At 38.7% G+C, this 20,151-nt stretch overlaps 1 protein-coding gene across 1 annotated transcript in view; it reads left to right on the top strand.

The window, feature by feature from the left end:
• The window catches only part of CELF2 (CUGBP Elav-like family member 2), an 830,917-nt gene that overhangs the window by 233,537 nt on the left and 577,229 nt on the right, over positions 1-20,151 (top strand). The window lies entirely within an intron of this gene.

The raw sequence follows: 20,151 nt of genomic DNA, 5'->3' as shown, positions 1-20,151 counted from the left end.
AAAAGATACAAATGGTGATTTTATAACCGTCAATAAAAGCATGACTCTGTAGTAATGGAAAATTTGTTCATGAATTGTGAAGTATCAGTGGCTCAGTTGGTGTGGTAATAAAATAATTTGTGTCCTGCCATTGGAACTCTTTTTAGTGTGCCAGGATATACCTTTATTTACTGTTTTTTTTCTTCCCTTTGAGAGAGGAGTCGCCAAAGGCAATGAAACTTATTAAGAAAATAATGTATCTTAGTCAAATACAGGCACCTAATCAAAACAGCCTCTTGAATGCCTTTTTAAACCACTTTATAGGCCATTACTTTTATTCATGAAAGAAAATTTCAGGCCATTATGTGAAAAATAAATTTATATTTAGTTCTCTCCTCTCATGCACATGGGAATGAACCATTTTATATATAAAATAGTTAAGCTCATGCCTCCCAAATTAAGAGCTTTCACTACTTGTTAAGTCATGTGTTGACCTACAGGAAGTAAAATGCAAAAAGAGCGAATCACCATTTTATGTGATAATTTAAGTGGGAAAAAAAAAGAAAAGCAGAGAAAAAGGAATCAGGGTCATTTGAGGGACGAGGGCAGAAATGATATGATACTCTATTTGATCCATCAAAGTATGTTCTATCCACAAGATTCATCCCCAATCCTCTCCAAAGGGAATTCTATGCTATTTTATATGGTTCTGTTAGTGTCTTTGTGGATATTAATTGGCTTGGAAAACTTTCCTCACCCGCACCTCTCCTCAGGGTTCCTAAATTATTATAAATAATGAAAATAATGGCAGAATCCTGTTTCCTAGTGAAGCTATACTGTCAAATTCGTGAATTATGATTATTCTCCCCCAGTGACAAGGTGGGTTTGTTTAAATTATATGACATCATAGTTGGTATTAAAGACAGGGAGATAAGATCTTTATTATCTCAAGAATATGGGAAATGAACCCTCAAAGGGAAAAGAAGCCACTTATAAATGATTTCTTGCCTAACAAAACCAATCCAATTTTCTTTAAATTTCTCAGGTTTTAAATAAACACTCCTGAGAGCCATATTTGAGAAAGTAGGTTCTATGTTGTTCTTAACAGGAAGCAAAAGAACACTAGGAAATTTGAACCCGAGACACATCTATTCTGTCTTCTCTCTTGCCCTTTTGGTGACTTCCCATGAGTCTAGGATGGCTCACCCATCATTCTCATGAGATGGAAAAGCTTGGCGTACCCCTATCAAACCGCATTGCCTTCTGTGGGGCTAGTCAGTGTCACATTCCCGTTAAGCTGTTTGCTCAGCTCTTCTTCTTTCCTGTTGGCAATTCCCCCTCTTCTTTCGCTGGGCTGGTCTCAGAGTGAGGTTCGCCACTCAGATCCAGCCCGGCCAAGGGCATAGGAACAAGATCAAAAGCCCTGCAGTGCAGCTGGTGGTGTTTGCAGGGCCCTCAGAAGTGGAGCGGGGGCAGCCCTGCCTTACTGCATCTGCACGATGCACATAGCGTTAAATGTGCAAACAGCACCAGAGTGCAGGCCCGGTGCTGCTGGCTGCTAACGTTGTCAGGCCAGAACTCACCGGTTCTTGCTCAAGGGAAACCCTTGGTTCGTTTTCCCTGCCTCAATTCATTGAGTGGAAAAACTGCTTTATGGGGGGCTTGCCATACTCCTGCTGAAAAGTTGGGCTGAAACCTAGCTGTCACAGGAGGGTCTCTTCCAGGAAGCCAACCGAGGTTAGGCCACCAAACACCAGGCCCTGTGTACCTATTGCTGTGTCCTCCCCGCACTTGGGGAAAGAGCCAGGCCAGCAGGCTTCCCGGAAGCACATGGCAGTGAACTTGTCACCCCGTGGCAGTGAACCTGAGCACCTTCTGCACCAACTCCGCAGACTTCTTCAGCCCAAACATTTTAAGAAGCAAAGATAAATAATTATTTAAACATTCTCATTGATTCTGAGGAAGCCCAACTTTGTTCCAGAATAATTAGTTACTGGAAACTTGATATTGCTTTTGTATGTTGTATGACAGTGGTCAAGGGCTTCCTTCAACGCTGTGAACTACGTGGTAGCACTAGATCCAGATTATCTGGGCTTCTTTCCTGACCTTATTATCTGGCTATGTGACCTACCCTCTCCGTTCCTCATCTGATCTGTAAAGGAGGAATTATAGCAGTACCTATCCCATAGGGCGATTTGAAGGATTGTTAGAGGTAAAATAGTTACCATAGCTCCCAGCACGTAGTAAGTGCTCAATAAATGTTAGCTGTTGATTCTGCTTGGATGGTGGGGATTATAGCAATCCATAACCTAATTTGAAAAGGACAAAAGCGGTTGTTTTCAGTCCCACTATAGACATCAAATTACTCACCGGTTACAGACTTATTATTGGCCCTTTCACCTGCCTGAATTTCATCATTTCTTGATATCTTGTTCAGTCCTAAAAGGATACAATTTAACACAGTCAAGTGGATTCAGTCAGGCTGCCTTTCATGAATGGGGGGAGGAAATGTCAGATGGGAAGTACTGGTTTCTAGTCAGAGGCCCTTGGGACTCTGGTTTACCGCTGAGTAGGACATGTGGCAAAAACGCCCTAATAAATAGGAATCATCAAAATTCTATGAAGCTCATAGACTTAGTGTAATAAACAAATTTTTAAACATAATTATATTAATTATAGAATACCAGGCAAATACAAGGGACTGTTACCATCTTCAATAGCATGTTCCTTGCCCACAAGTAATTCGTCTGCTTCCCCCTTGCTTTTTTGAAGCTGCCGTCAACACCCAGTGTCTTGAGAGAGTCCCCATTGCCAGCACCATCTCTCGGAAACCCCACAAAATGATACCAGAAATGATTACATGAGAGCGCAGGTATAAAGCTGTTAATAAACAATAGGACAGCTTCCTTAGCTACTAGATCCCTTCCCTAATTCTTGTCTCCACCTACACCTGTTCCCCTATGTAGGGAGAAGGAATGGCACAGAATCTGGAGTGCAAGGATTTTGAGAAGAAAGGGGCAATGCCAAGGATTAGATCATCCTAGCTGTAGTCAATGTTGAGTGGATGTTCTTGGTTCAAAAAATAGAGAATTCAGAGATACCATGAGAAGCTTAAGAGTACCACTGGGGTCTGTTTATCTAAACTTCTTTATCTAACGTAACCTTTGTTAATCATGAGTCCAGTCATGTGATCGGGACTCAAGTGGTCTTCCTTCTTTTTTTACTGGTTATAATTTATTGAGAGCCTCCCATGAGCCAGGCACCATACAAGACACTCTGTATATGCTATTTCTCATCCTCACACTTGCACTTGGGGTTACCTATGGTCCTTGGCATAGAGATGAGGGAAGGGCCTTGGAGGGGGTCAACAGCCGCCCAAGCTCACACAGGTGGTGGGTAGCAGAGTCTGGGTTCGAACCTGGGGCACAGAAACCCAAGCTCTTCCCCCTTGCCACAGCGCCTCCACTGATGGACTGCTAGCTGTTGTTGGACCCAAATAGTCTTGGTGGGCAACCATTGCAGGTAACCTGATTGGGTTCCTGCCTGAGATCAGTTTGTGACCCCCTCCCGCAACTGAATTCAGCATCAAATGCGCGGTAAAGTAAACCGAAATCTACCTAGGAAAGCCAGTTGGAGAAAAAAAAAATGAATGCAAATTCTAAAACTATCATTTAAAACCCTGCCAGATGTAAAACAAAAATATTCTGCCTGGTAACACAGATTAATATAATAATTAAGCCGTGTTAGACACGTAATGTTTTAGTCAGTTTAGTGTGGGTAAAGCACTCCTGCACGGATTGCAACTTCTGCTCAGAGACTATAAACATTTGCCTTTTATGAGTTTTTAAAAGCATATCTTGTTTTAAATTCAAGACCTTAGTGTCACATACAACTGCATTTGATGAAAAGTTATTTCTGCACCGTTTGCAAAGAGAAGCCTAACACTGGGTTTTGGCAGAGGTTTGGAAGTAGGGCGAGGTCAATCTTTCAAAGTAGCCAAGTAGATCGAGCTTGAAATATTAATCATCTGTTTACCCATACTTAATGCATTTTACTGCTGTTCATCTACACAGAAATCTCACTTGGAATTTAACAGCAGTCTATACCCAACCATCAAATATTTAGTGTCTGTTTAGGAAAAGTAATCAGTAGAACTCAAAGCTACTATTTGTTCTGTTTGATTAATGTTTACCAAGTGGAAGTTTTGGAACAAAATAATACATCAGCATTCCATACCTTCCTCCGTTTATCAATACCGTATCTCCTTCTGATCCTTCTTTGCATAGTCCTTTGAAAGTGGAACACAATGAATATTTTCTTGAATTAAATCTTAATTTCTGTAAAGAATTTGCATTTCCCCGCAGTGGCAGATGTATCCTTCTCAAAATTCACTCTAGATAAACTAATAGTATATCCACTTCTCACTACATATTTGCTTTCTCTACAGAGTCACTAACCATCATCAGTTTTAGCCAAGAGCAGCATTCCTCCTATTCTTAACACGTGCTGTAGGTTCAGAGTTTGATGAATGAAATAATGAGCATCCTCGTATGTATAGTGAGGATAATGGAATCCACCCCACCCATTAAACAGGCTGTTTCAATGATTAAACAAGTCATAGCCTAGGGAAACATTTAAAATAGTAAAATGACATATAAACATATATTCTTATTACTATTGCCAGCCTTTGAATAGTGGTGCATAGTAAGAAATATTTGAAAGAAGTTGAAGGGTAGGAAATACCTGTAGGCTCATAAAAATTTGCATAGCTTCAATAACCTTGTTCCGTAAAATAAATTAAACATTGGCATGGTTTTCTCAAAGCCTGAATTGACAAACTGAAAACAAAGAAATGCCCTTTATTTTCTCCTCTCAACTCTGACTCAGAGCCCAGCTCTCTTAACAGAAATGTTTTTCTAATTAAATGTTATTTTTTCAAGAATAGCATTTTGTAGCCTATTGCTTAAAAGGCATCAGTGTAACGAGTTTCAAAGGGGAAAAATTCTGCTATGTATGAACCATGAATGACACCTGATTTACGACAAGCAGCCATCCAATGATGACCAGAAAAATTAAGAATAACTTGTATGAGTGAATCGAAAGTGCTCACTCTATGTCCAGAAGCAAGCTTTAGCATATTTTTTTATAATAACTACCTTGATTATCTTGACTTGGGCAAGGTGAAGGCAGCAGTGAGATTTTGGGACTGGACAAGCTAAGGGATAATGAAGCAAGGCACTTCCTGTTCTGACCGGGAAATGATCATTCTCTTCCTCCATGGTGGGTCCTGATATTAATGTGATTTCGATTCTTCTAAAAGGAAATGCTATAGTGTTAACTGCAAAATTGATTCCTTCCTCATAAATCTTTATGCACTATGATATTCATGGGTTTTGTCTTTTCTCTGAATTTTAATTCAATGGTATCTGTGAGGAATAGGACCTTAGATCCAGTTGTCGTCAACTGTGAAAGCACTAAACATTCCCTAAATTTTTTTTTTTTTTATGCGACCATGGGCCTGTGTTTGTGCTTTCCTCAGGATGGCTGTTCTTAGAGTTGTTACAATGGAAAGCATTCCACGATGAGTATATAAAAATGAGTATCGCTGTCTCAAAAAAAGGTCAAATATTTCTTGACTTTTGGTAAGCTGAAATAAGAGAGATTTTGGTCTAAAAGATTTTCTAAGCAATGCCCCCAGCATCCTGGAAAGGAAATTCTCAGTGGCTACTCAAACAGCTCCAGTAAAAGAGAGAGGATTGGTCTGAGACTGGTAAAGACAGCGTTTGTGCAAGTGTGTCTTCAGCTCTTAGTTAATTATTATTTGAATAATGTTTGAGCTGCTGGAAATTCTTCCAGAAATTCCAAACAACTCACCAATTAGCACTTACCTTGAAATGTGAGCCGTTTCTCTGAAGCTTACTTAAGCCATCTAAAGTACTGCTACATCTTATGTAGTCCCTCGTTTTTTTAAAAGCAAAAAACCTGACTTCTAACCTGGGAAAGAAAATTAATGACATTAGGGAGGATACCAGAATCGAGCTTAGAGAACTCAGGGAAGCACCACCAGTGTGTCTTTCTGGGAGGAAGAGAGAGAGAATTCTAAAGGAGGAGAAAATTAAAAGCAGTAACACATGTTCCACCAACAGCCAATACATTTGAAAATGATTTATTATAATTACTTAAACTCACATCTCATTGGCAGTATTCTTCACATCTTGGTCGGATAGTTGCTCTAAATACCATTGGAAGGGTAGTGAGAAGACTAAGGGTTGTTTTTTTCTTTTTAAAGCAAACACGATATTTGATTTTTAGAGGACCAGTAACATCACCTATCGATCTGTTAAAGCAATGTAGAATCAATACATTGATATATTCAGTAAATGAAAATCTGCATTCCTTCCATTTGTGTCCCAAGCTCAGCCCCAGGATGGCTGACTTAGCACTGCAGAAAAATGAAGGCCCCATCCTTGAACTTTACAACCATGGTAGATCACCTCGTCTCTGTGTATTTTCACTATAAGTTCTATCCCTTTTATTTTGAGTGAAAACAAATGAAAAACAAAGATAAAAATGTCTGGATAGTAATGGTGACATGCTTTTAACCCCAGGGCCATCTCTTCTAGGATGTACAAATTTGCGGGAGTTATTTCACCTCTCCAGAGGCCTCAACTGCCTTAACTAAAAGTTGGATTTATCGTTTAATCATGGATTGTTTAACTCCTTTGTACTTTAAAAGTGCAAGGTTACACTACAACCTTAATTATGCGGATTTACACTCTTCAGCGTGATGTTCATACTGAAAAGATATTAATTGTTCATATCTTTCTCTCAAATCCTTCCCTCCTGTAGATGTTTCTAGCCCATAAGTTTCTGTATAAATGGCTCCAAATGGCCCTATGGAGTTGATTTAATGGTTGATTCTGTCGGGATATTTATAAGTGACAATGATTTTGATATAAATTCAGAAAGCTCTGAAGGGAGTATGATTTTTTTTTTTTTCTTTGTGGTACGCGGGCCTCTCACTGCCGTGGCCTCTCCCGTTGCGGAGCACAGGCTCTGGACACGCAGGCCCAGCGGCCATGGCCCACGGGCCCAGCCGCTCCGCGGCATGTGGGATCTTCCCGGACCGGGGCACGAACCCGCGTCCCCCTCATCGGCAGGCAGACTCTCAACCACTGCGCCACCAGGGAAGCCCCGGGAGTATGATTTTTAATTTGATCCTAAAATGTACAAGATGGCAGTTCTACTTAAAACATATAATCCTGATTAGTACAGCTAGTTTTCAACTCCTGTTTTCCGCTGCTTTGGAAGCATGTTCAATTTCAGCACTAACTTCTGTGGATTATGCTTGGGTTTCTTTTTGCTTTTACCAGAATTTCAATTCTTAGCTCAGTTATTGACTGTAATTTCCCTAAGGGTGGATTTCTTTCTGTATTACTGAAAAATCAATTTTTTGCTTCTGGATATGAATTGAAAAGTGACTCTAATTAGCTGCCACTAGCAAGAATAATAATAATAACTACATTGGTAAGTGCTTACATTTATATAGGGTATTCTTTCTATCAAAGGAGGATAGAGTACTTGTCTTGTTTGATGGGGTGATAAACAAACTGAATCAAAGTGATCGATTCCATCACCTGGGGTGAAATGTAGTAGCTATTAAATAGTCTACAGCAGTACAGGATTGAAGGGTGAAACACAAAAAAAGATTTCCTTCTTTATCGTCTTATGGAATGTATCTCCGCTGTTAGTAGTCCATCTTAGACTGCCAGAGAAAATCCCAACTTGCTTGTAATAAATTTCATTTCCAGTCATTTGTGTTCCCACCTTGGATACACTATTAAGACAGAGTGTTGAAATGGGACAAGTGTGGGAATAGAGCCAGGTAGACCTGTTCTCTGATTCCATTTCTTCCACTTATGAGCTTCCCACCTTGGGCCAATCACACAACTTCTGTGAGCAGCATTTACCATCCCCATGTGGTAAATGCAGGATGTGATGATGACTCTCTTGGCGGAAGTTATAACCATTAAATGATATACAATATTCCGGTTGCCTAGTGTATACTTCAGTACTCCACACATGATAATTCCTCAGAGAGGAAAGTACAGAATTGGCATCCAAGACTGAGAGTGGGACTGTGGAGTTTTTTTCCACTTTGTTTGGCTGGTCATTGTCTATATATTTTGTCTTACTAGTTGGTGCCTTTCTTGGTCTCTTAGTTGGAGAAGAGACTTTTCTTCTGACAATTTTTGTCTACTCCCATTGTAGTTCTGGGGTTGCCACTTTCTACAGTTCCCAGTTGGGGATATTTGAGGCATGAAGAAAACCCAGGGGACTTGCTGCCATAGTGTTGATCAGGTTCCAAGGTGCCTAGCTGGGCTTTCTCCACCTGTCACTCTTCTTATGTCTGTTTCATAAACTTAATGGCCTAGTGTTTGGCTGTACTTAGCAGGAGAAATGGAGAGAAATGTGTCTACACCATCTTGGTCATGAACGTGGAACACAGATTTTCTGAATTAATGTTTTTTTAAAAAGATTTTTTTAATGTGGACCACTTTTAAAGTCTTTATTGAATTTGTTACAATATCGATTACGTTTTATATTCTTGGTTTTTTGGCCGCGAGGCATGTGGGATCTTAGCTCCCTGACCAGGGATTGAACCCGCACCCCCTGCATTGGAAGGCGAAGTCTCAACCACTGGACTGCCAGGGAAGTCACCAATGTTTATTTTTGAAAATACATCTCTAAAGTATTTCCCTAGCTTCCTACCTTTATAAGCATCCTGTATAAAACATAATTGAATCTTTTGTCATTAAGAATAATGCTATGTTGACTATCATAACTGCATAGTATCGTACATGTAGATGCTGTAGGGGATTCTCCCCCCACTATAAGATAAATCCTAAAAGTTGCTTTCAGATCAAAATAAGGTCCCTGTAATAGTTAACTCAGTTGCTTCCATTGTCCTAAGCTACTGTTTTAATGCAGCCACCTATCCTAACATTATTAGACTTTTGTACCTCCTTCCCAATATCCCCCACATGGTTTCCAAACCACTCCACCTTGTATTGATATTGAACTAAAGTCCTAGCTGGCTTTATAAATCCTCACCATCAACAACAGAGAACACCTGCCCTTGATGGCTTAATAAAGAAAAACACGGTGGCATCTTAAAGTTTCCTTTATGGTGTACAATAACCTGGTCAAATAGAAAGCATTTTCTGTTTAATCCAATTCATTTTTGTCGCGCACTATAATAAGCCAGGCACTGAGCTGCTAGGGACACAAAGATGAATCAGATCCTCCCTCCCCAGGTTGCTTATAGCAGAGGGAGGAGGAGGCGGTCCCACCCAGTAAGGACAGGTAGAGATGGCGTGAGTCACGCTGATGGGCTGGGAGAAGGGGGATGGGGAGAGCCTCTGACTAGAGGTGACCTTTGAGTTGGATTCTGAAGTATGAGAAGAATGTTTTTGTTTCAGTAAAGGGAGAGAGAAGAAAATACAAGCAGGAGCACAGGGGCTTGAAAACACCCAGAGAAGCCCAGTGCTTGGCACAGTGGCTGCTGCGCTGGGGACTCCCAGCAGATAATTCACAGAGCGTTTGATTTAAGTTTGCATGGTGAATAGGAGAGATAGGAGAAAGTTAAAGGACTTTTGTGAAACATTTCTTCTATGTCATTTTCTATTTTATTAAGTGCCTTTGCTGTTTGATTTCTTTTCGCCTGCCTCTGGTATGCAGTGATAATATATGCACATTGCAAACTCCACAATGTGAGAATTGACTGTTTTAGGAAAGCATCCCATCAGTAGGCTTCTTTCTCTTTTTAAACAAAATAATCATAAGAACACGAACTGGTTAAATTACTTTGTCGCCTCTAAATGTGGAATCTAGTTGAGTTCTGGAGGGGAAAAATAATTGATTGCCATAACAAGGTCTACTGCTAAAATGAACATATGTTGTTCATAATGTCACTTTCTAAATCAATGAAATTATCATTATAGAACATGTCGACAAATTAGACATGTAAAGTGCCGGCTGTATGTGGGAGAGATGTAATTTGGCTCCATAAAAAGAAAATTAAACAATAAAATATCAATGACAGATGTAGTTAGCTAAAGGTTTTGAGGTTTAAATACCAATTTGTGGGGAAAAAATTGTGCAGACAAACTGAGGGTACCAGATAAAAATACCAGTCTTCACGGGAGAGGAAAATTCAGTCTTTTGATCAGATGTTCTAAGACCTTAGCTGTGCCCTTTATTTAACATATGAGTCTACAGACAAATTCCTAACTTTTCCAAATTCAAATAAGGTAGGTTAGTAGTGATAAAAGAAACAAAGCTAATCAAATAATTAATTCATGTCTCTGATTTGAAAGATATAGTAGATTAGGTTAGATTGGTGAAGCCATGTTCTCCAAATCAGGGCTTCTTCAAGTGGAATTTGTCTTATGTTTCATTCCTTAGAAAGCAACATGTCAAAAAACCCCCACAGGTTCCAATGTATTTCTAGTTGTGGTTAATTATTCCTAACAATAACAGCATCATGGAATTATATGAGTCTTAAAGATAAGTATGAAAAATAATCAACACAATTATTGATGATAAGCTTATTGTTATTACTATGTTATTACTATTACAGTAGTAATAATAGTAAAATAAGTGAAAATTAATCATCTTTTGTACTCCAGTTAATCATCTTTTATACATTGGTTATTCCTAGTGGGTCTCAGACTTTCAATGTCTGTAGCTGGAAAAGTAGATAGACCCAAACTTTTCTCAACATTGAAACCTCGGACAGAGTAATGGCATATAAACAGTAGAAAACACTTGTTGATGGGCTTTACAAATCTTCAGCATCCTGTATAGATTAAGACAGGAAACATGACATATACCAAGAGTATAGAAATATTTAAAAATTGCAACATCAGTGAAATTTACTAAGGGACTTCTCCAATCTCTTGTGAATCCTCTACTTTTTCCCTCCTCTATGTCCCCAATCTTAGGAATCAAGAATGGGTTCATTATTCTGTCTCCTAGTGTTTAGCACAGTACTCTGCACATAGTAGTAATTAAATAAATACACGTTGAAACAATGTACAGATGGTTAGATGCAGAAATGAAAGAAGAAAGTTTAAATACTTCCCACGTGAAAGCCATTCATCCTGTCCATAAAATAATTCTGCCTCTGCATGTGTGAAGGTTGTAATCCTGGCCCGCATACAATTGAGAGGGGCCACTTGGATGGTAATTCCACCAATCAGTTGTAAGGGGACGTGGCCTTCGTCACTACCAGGCTGGCCCAACTGGTTGCTATTGTGAGACACAGCAGAGCGTTCTTTCGCTCTCCCAGCAGCTCTATCAGCCTGAATCCCAAGTTAATTATAATAAGCAGAGTCCCCAGCTAACCTGCAGACATAACACATGAGTGAGAAACAAGCTTTTCTTATTCCAAGTCCCTGAGATGATCCTGGTTGGTACAACAGGTAAAGATATAATATTAGGCTACTAATATTTCCCAGGAAATGTTGCTGCTCCTATTAAAATGCCACATGGTATACATCTTTGCAATCATCTCAACTTCACTCCCAATCTCCATCACATTCCCAAACTTGTTCCCAAAGGGACAAGTTTGATTAAACTTTAAATATTGCAGTAGTCCATACCTGAAGATTTTCCTCCAGAGGAAAAACTCTTTTCAGACTGGGCTACTACTAAGGCGACAAGGATGACTCCACAGAAAATTATACACACACACACACACACGCACGCACGCACGCACGCACGCACGCACGCATACACATCTAAGCAACTTCGTTCACTATCTTCTTAGCCAAAATAGAAAAGTAAGATGATATACGTAGCTGGATTACCATGGTCATTCAGGTAGATATTATTTTCTGGAATTTTCATGTCTAATGTTATTGAATGGATGGTTCCATTATATTGCACACAATATAATTAATAGAAAAAATGGCAGTTATATAAAGTAGGAAGAAATGAGGATCTAACATAAATGACATTCCCTTCTGAAAGTTGTGGATAGAAAACTTCCCCAGCATCTGTTATGGAAATATGGAAACTGATATTTTTAAATGCAGTGTGAAATGTAAAATAAGAGATAAAATGTGGTGAGTCCATATTTGAGGATCCATGCTTGTCAAAATAACACTTCCAAAAAGAAAATCATTTAGAAAGGTTACCCCTCGGAATACGGCCACCAACAGTGCTACTTTCAATAACTGGTGTATTTAGTATATCCATACAACATTCAACCCTACCAACCTACAACCCCAAGAGGAAAAGAAGAAGAAATGTACCAGTACAAATAGGTAACCTTCAGACTGAGTGAAAGGAGGCATATTTCTGCAGGCAGTTTGGTATTGGGGAGCCCACCCCTAAACTCACCATAGAGAGAAAGAAGTTATGATGGGGATCAATTAGCTGGCAATGGAAATTAAGAAGGAGACATCAAGCAATAAGAAATGTGATGTTGCATAGAGTAGCTGTCTCCTGGAAGTTAACTCTAGGACCGTTTTCTTTATTTTAAAGAGTAGTGGGAGTTCCCTGGTGGTCTAATGGCTAGGATTCGGTGCTTTCACCCAGGTTCAATCCCTGATCGGGGAACTGAGATCCCGCAAGCCATGGGACAGGCCAAAATTTTGTAAAACTAGCATTAGAATACAATCCACTAACAGTTCATCAAGCGATGAAGACCGCACTCTTCAGGGAGAAGGAGTGGGCCTGAAGGATGCTTCAGAACCTGCATTCTACTCGCTCACAAGTACAGTCCAAGCCTAGGCTTATTCCACCTGCCAATTTCTCTTAAGAGATTTACTATTCTTGTTTAGATGTGCCTATAGCACGGCCATAATCACATTCATAATTTATATTTTTTTCTTCAAACTTTCCCTCCTTCTACCTGTCAACAGAGATAAATCTTCCGTCTGCAGTCATCAAAGAAACAAACTGTAAACACGTAAAGAGAGTGTGCCCAGAAGAGGCAGCAGAAAGGGGACAGCCTGTGGAATCCTTCACACCTAAGACCTGAAGTCCATCCAGGGATGGCCCCAGATTTTATGGGACCTAAAATTTAAATTGGTAGACACTTTTTAAGAATGATACAAAAAACAAAAGTAAGTCTCTCTTGAGAACAAGAAATCACAGGAAATTAGAAATTTTATAAAACCTTAAAAATCCAGAAAAATAACATGCATATATTTATTAACAGCTGTTTAACATATCTCAATGATACCCTTTCTCCTGTATGTTTTTTGGCTGCATAGGCTTTAATCACCTTTGATATGATAAATAATCTTGTGTTCTTTTTAATGAAAAAAATGGAAGGGTAATTCCGTCTTCCAGAATGACTGACCAGACACTGATGGTGATTGTTATTATTACTGTGAGATCTTCCAACTTCACAACTTGTCATTGGTAATAGCATACACACGTTTAGGATTGTTGTTAAATTTGGGAGAAACTCTTCAAGCTTCTTTCCTATATGAACTGTGAGATTTGGAAGAATTTTCTATAGCAGAGCTTCACAACTGTACATGTCACATTTTGTTTTTCTCCCCACCTCCCACACAATTCCGGTGCAGGGTGCTATCAGGACATATTTATGTCACAACTGGACCTCTGCGCCAGCATCATCATGTCACAGTGCTAGCTGGGTTGGCCAGGTGGGCATAGGAGCAGCCCCGGAAGCCACTCCTAATCCAGAGCTGGCAAACTTTTAACCCAAAACGGAAGTAACCATCCACATAAATATATAAACCACAACGTAACATTCCCTTAGCTAGAACCCAAAAATCTGTGGGGAAATATAATGGAATACCATTATCAGGAGGGGAGGTATAACAAATGAGAAGGGAATATGAGTGGGGGAAATCCAGCTATCTTAATCCATTGGGATCATAACATCTCACTTTTTAAATTTTTTACAAATTTAGGACACTTTATAATAGGGTGATCAACCATCCCAGCTTGCCCAGGACAGTCCCAGTTTTAGCACTGAAAGTCCTGCATCCCAATAAACTCATTAGTCTCAGGGCAACCAGAGCAGTCTGTCACCCTATCTTATAAACACATTTCTGGGGCACCTACCAGGGCCTTGGAGGGGCCGTGTGAGGGAGGGCCGTGGAGCTCAGCCTCGTGGTCCACCAGCCTCGTGGTCAATCTAACTCTAGTTCTAGACCTTATCCTGGGAGTTATTAGGGTGTGACATTCGGCCGTTCATTATCTTCTGAGTTTCTTTCTCTTTTAACAGTTGTAAATTACGGTGCTTGAGAGGATTGTATGAAATTATAAGCGTCCTGCACAAAGTGGGAAATCAACCCTTGGGAATTATTGTTACAGACTATTTTTAACATCGGGACCCAGATGATTTCCATGGTTACTTGTCTTCAATATTTTAATGTAAAATCAGTGATGAAAAATTAAAAGTTAAATTCTGAATTTAACTTTAAGCCAACTTTTCAGAATCTCATCCATGTCATATTTTATGAACTATTTCTATGCAGCCGTATGTTATGAAAAAAAAGTCACAATTAATTTCCTATGAATTAGCAACTCAGAGAGAAGAACAGTGATATACATTATACCAAAAACAACTTTGCAAGTAAAACCTATGGAATAAGTAGTTTGAAACGGGACCTCATGAGAAACAGAAAGAATTATCTGGAAGAAAAGTAGAGTTGAAGACAGAAGAATATCTATTTCATTTTACACTATCAGCATATTCCCTTGATAATTTCAGTGTTTAATCACCATGGCATCCAATAAGTTTTTTCTTATTTTTAACTGAACTCTATTATGCCCTAACATGGACCCACTTGTCTTATTTGCATCCTTGTGGTGATAAAAATAAAAAGGTCATCATTTTCCTCAGAAAATTTCACATTGTTGTGGACAATTTTGTCCCTTAGCCTTTCCTGGTCAACGTTAAACAACATTGTGTCTTTACAGCATTTATGAGAGAGAAGCAGTATGTCAGCTGCAGAATAGCTTACTTGACACTATCTTTTCTGTGCCTAATATTCAATAATACTCAATACATGCTCAACCGATAGCCAATAAACACCTTCTAAATGAATAAGCCAATAGCTCAATGTGTGAATTAAAGAGGTCACCAACTTCAATGGACTTCATCATTCTCCTCTTGAAAATAAGGAAATTAGATTTTCTTGAGCACTCAGTCCAGCCCTGAAATTCTGCCATCTTAGAATCTATTTTTTATTCTTCATCCTGGATTCTTTCTGAGCAGCCAAAACAAGATACGGTTTGTATATTTGTATAAAATAGGATCTGGCCCAATATACCGGCAAGGCTTTATCCTTGCCTCTTTTGTTATTTTCCTGTAAATGTTCAACAGACCTGCTTGCTTTTGAAATAAAAGTGCTAGGAATGTAGTCCACCCGAGCTCAGAATTATTTGCTGCTGAGATCATTTCTCTTCATTTTTACCCATCTCCTGTTTTTTGCATACCTGGTTACAGAGATGTATCAAGAACGTCAAATTGTCAACATTTGAATATCTGTAGATCAGCCCCTGATAACAGTTCCAAATAATGCAACTTAAGAGAAATATATTGGGGGTTTTGTTTGCTTGCTTGCTTGTTCGTTTTGGTTCACAAAGCCATACCTATATGGTGAGATGATGGAGTTGGCAGCCGCGGGAGATGCTGGGGGCGGGGGGGGGGGTAGAAGAAAAGAAAAAGAAAACCTTCAGGCCCAGTCTTGTCAGCCCTCTTAGTGGCCAAAGTATGCTGACCATCAATTTTGCAGGATTCAGTTAGTAAGGTGATTTAATCATTTTTCAATAGGAGATCACCAAGACCAATCTGTTCAGTAGTTTCATGTGAGTGTTGACTGATAATTTCAATCATGATGATGTGGTACCCTGACATACCAGTTTCTAATACGCTTAGGAATTGAAACAATCACTGTGCCTTCCAAATGGCACAACTTAATCCCGCAGAGAAAATGACTCAAGTGGGATGAGCGACCCCTATCTGTGTAATTATAAATTATAAATAAGTAATTAAAGATTAATTCTAAATCTCAGTAGGCCCTAAGATGGATGGGCCATCTGGTTATTCCTGAGATGCTTAAAAAGCATTGGTGCTCATATGTCCCAATCAATGATAAGACCTTGTAGAGAGAAAAAATGCAAGAAATCTCAGGGTTTGTCCTTTGATATATTTATTTATTGGTCCCATCTAACTATTCCCTAAACGTTTAAAAAGTTTTCTGATGGGTCTGTTTAATGGCTTATATACTGTTCCTATAATTCTTTTTAATGCTCATTTTTGAAAAGCTATGAAGATTTAAGAGATTCTACTACTTTATATCAGCCCTTTGTCATCCCAAGTGTGATAAACATCTTTGTATGAAGAATTACTAAGTCACACACCAAAAGATAGATCTAGTCTCTCCCAGAGAGTGATCTCTGAACAGCTCTATCCGATGTTCCCTTATTTTCTCCTTATCCTGGGCAACGTATTTGCTGCCAGGATTCAAAACCAGCAGAAAGCTGTCAGCTGTCTGGGAGCTGTTACTTTCATCTCCCCACTGTCCTTCATTTCAATGCAGTCCATTGTGTACAGCAGACAAGTCTGGGTTCATTAGCAGAGTCATTCAGAAAGCCTTCAGCAGCGGGGAGGTTCTTCCCGTCCTCTGCCCCTTCCATCTGCCACCAAGCATCCACCTCCCCACCCCCCAAATAAATCATCCTGGCACTCCCTCTTCTCCTTCCAGTCCCCAGTTCTGCATTTCCCCACCTGACAGCAAGTCAGATTAGCATAAGAAAGAATGGTAGATCATCTGTCAAATCACCTTTTTATGTGGATGACCTCAAGCCAAGGTCAATAGAGAGTCAGCTATAATCTAATGGACCATTTTCAGAAATGAAATATGGCACCCATCACATGAAGCAGATCAGGCCTCTCCCCTGCAAACCAGTTTCCAGGGCCTCCCATGACACTGGGAAGAAAAAGTGAGCTCTTCACACCCTGCACAGTTGGTCCTCTGCCCACCCCACCAGCATCCTCTTAGACCGCACTCCCTCACCCCGGCTACGCACAAGTGGTATGAAGAAACGGCACGCTCTCGCTGATACAGGCTGGTGGCACTAGGAGTTGCCACAGATATTCTGGAGATCTATTTTGCACTATGTGTCAAAAGCCTTGCTCTACATATTCTTTGACCCAGCAATTTCACTTCTTGCTTTTTATCCTAAAGAAACAATCAGTACACATGAACAGATCAATGTTCTAGGTTAGAATGCATTGCAAGGTTCTTTACAGTGATTAAAAGTTGAAAACCCTCTCTACGTCTACCAAAAAAGAAGTTGGTTAAATATACAGAAATTCATTCATATTTCTGAACCCATTAAAATTTGTCTCCTTAAAAGTGGAATGTGCATTGTGACTTCCTTCTAAAGAGTATAGTATGGAAAAATGGGGAAAAGAATACTTTTACAGTGGAGAATCCTGATAAACAACACCCTAGCTAGGTGATAAATGTCGGTATCAACATGTTGATTTAATCATGTTGTTGTTGTTGGTGGTGGTGGTGTGTGTGTATATATATATATATATACCCTTGACATGATGGTATGAGGATGGCTCTTTACCACTACAACCTTCCTCCCAAAAGTCCATTACCCCAATCTTATCTTGAGAACAATATCAAATTCCAATTGAGGGGCATCCTACAACGTACCTGAATAGTACTTCTCCAAATTGTCAAGGTCATCCAAAATAAGGAAAGTCTGAGAAACTGTCAGTGTAGAGGAGCCTGAGACATGACAAGTAAACGTAATGTGTTCTGAATGGCATCTTGGAACAGAAACAGGAAATTGGGTAAAATCTTTAAAAATCTGAATAAAGTATGGACTTTAATAATAATGTATCAATATTGGTTCATTAATTTTGGCACAGGTATCGTACTAATGTTAATAGTAGGAGATGTTAATAGTGAAAGAAACTGGGTGTAGAGTATATGAGAAATTCTCTGTATTCTTTTCTCAATTTTCCATAAATCTAAAACCCTTCCAAAAATTAAAGTCTATTTAAAAGGGGAAGAAAAATGAGGCTGTAGGTGTATATGTAGTTACACAAAGTGTGTTACTAATTTAATTTTAAGTGAAAAAAGTAGATCATCAAACAGAATCTAGTGATTATGACAAAAATTATATATACATGCACATTTATCCATAGTTTATATATCTATAGAAAAATCTGAACGAATGAACATTAACACATTAACAGTGGGGTGACAGGTGATTTTTTTTCTTTTTTGCTTATTTTCCAATTTTTGACAATGAATACTTAAGTATTAAAGTATTAAAATTTTTGACAATGAATACTTAAGTATTAAAATTTTTTTAGGTTGGTTTTTGTTTATTGCTTTATTCGAATCTTCTGAATGTTTAGATATGCCAATGTTAGCCAATGATCAATGCAACTTCCTGAAAATTGCACCATATTGGGGACGTGGAAATAGGAATAAATTTTGTTGTAACTTGTATTGCTTTTTAAAAATCTTTTTAATTTTAAATAATTGTAGACTTACAGAAGAGTTGCAAAAATAGAATTTCCATATACCCATCATTCAGCTTCCCCTAAAGTTGACATGTTTCATAATCATAGTAAAATGATCAAAACTGGGAAATTAACATTGATACAGTACTGTTAACAAAACTCTAGAACATACTCAAATTTCACCAATTTTTTCACTATTTCCCTTTTTCTCTTCTGGGAATCAATCTGGGACCTCAGGCTGCATTTCGCTGTTAAATCTCCTTAGTTCACTCCAGTCTGTAAACGTTTCTTAATCTTTCCTTGTCGCCTCTGAAGTTGACATTTTTGAAGAGAACTCTAGTTATTTTGTAGTATGTCCCTCATTTGGGGTTTGTCTGATGCGCTTTGGAGGTTATGCACTTTGGCAAGAACATCACAGAAATGACCTTGCCCTTCTCAGTGCTTCATGTCAGAGTGTCCATGAGGCCGATATGCCTTATTACTGGGGAGGTTAACTTTGACCACTTGGTTAAGGTGTGTCTGCTAGATATTTCCACTTGTAAAGTTACTATTTTCCTCTTGAAATTCCTTATCTTAGGGAAGACATTTTGATACTATTCAAATATCCAGATTCCTCCTTAAGCTTTTGCCCCCTAATTTTAACATCCCTTTTGTGTCTCTTGTCTGCAACAACTATTACTGTGTCATCTGATGGTGAGTTTTCTTTCATTCTTTCTATATTTATTAATTGGAATTCTTAAGGAAAAGACATTTCTTCTTCTTTATATAAGTATTTATATCAGTATGAACTCATGCCATTCTTTGGGTTATTATCCAATACTATCATTATTTATTTTAAAATAAAATATAAAAAATATAAACATATCAAATTGTTTGAGACTTTGCCATTAGGAACTTCTTTGGGTTGACTTCTCTGTCCTTTAAATATGCCCTCCTCTCTTTTGGAGCCATTGCTACTTTATGGCATCACAAGATGTTCCAGGCTCCTCTTGTATTTCTCTGTGCCAACTCTGGGATCAACCATGTCTCCAAGGAGCCCTGGTCCCTTTTGTTGGAAAATGATGTTTAGAAAAAAATCTAGACCCAAGGTATGCTATTAATACTGGAAAACCATTGCTTCTAGGACCTCTGAGCAGACAGAGCTAGGAAATACATGTGTGTATACCAACCCACACATATACACAAATACCTACTTTTCTATTAATATAGCCATCTATCTGCATAGATAGATAGGTAGATAGAGAGATAGATTCCAATCCAACACCACAGATTCATTTTTGCCTTCCTTGTTTATAACTTTTCTCTAACAATGTAAAACCTAGTCCTCATTATCTACAATGTATGTACTTATTTATTCAGTCCTAATATACACATAAAGCAGTTTCAGAATTGCTAACCCATACCCCTGTAACAAATTTAATAACTGAATTAAACTCTAAACACATTAATGTTTTCTCATATGTTTAAGAGCCTTTTTATATATATTTTACAAATGTTCTTTTTGAATCTTTTCCCATTTTTCTTTTGTGTTTTTGATCCTTTGTCTCTAAGTTTTGGGGTTTTTTTTAACATCTTTATTGGTGTCTCTAACTTTTTGAGAGTTCCATGTATAGTAGGGATATTCG

Source organism: Orcinus orca, chromosome 2 (assembly GCF_937001465.1).
Source record: "Orcinus orca chromosome 2, mOrcOrc1.1, whole genome shotgun sequence".
Lineage (NCBI taxonomy): Eukaryota > Metazoa > Chordata > Mammalia > Artiodactyla > Delphinidae > Orcinus > Orcinus orca.
This window is presented reverse-complemented; position numbering and strand designations above follow the sequence as displayed.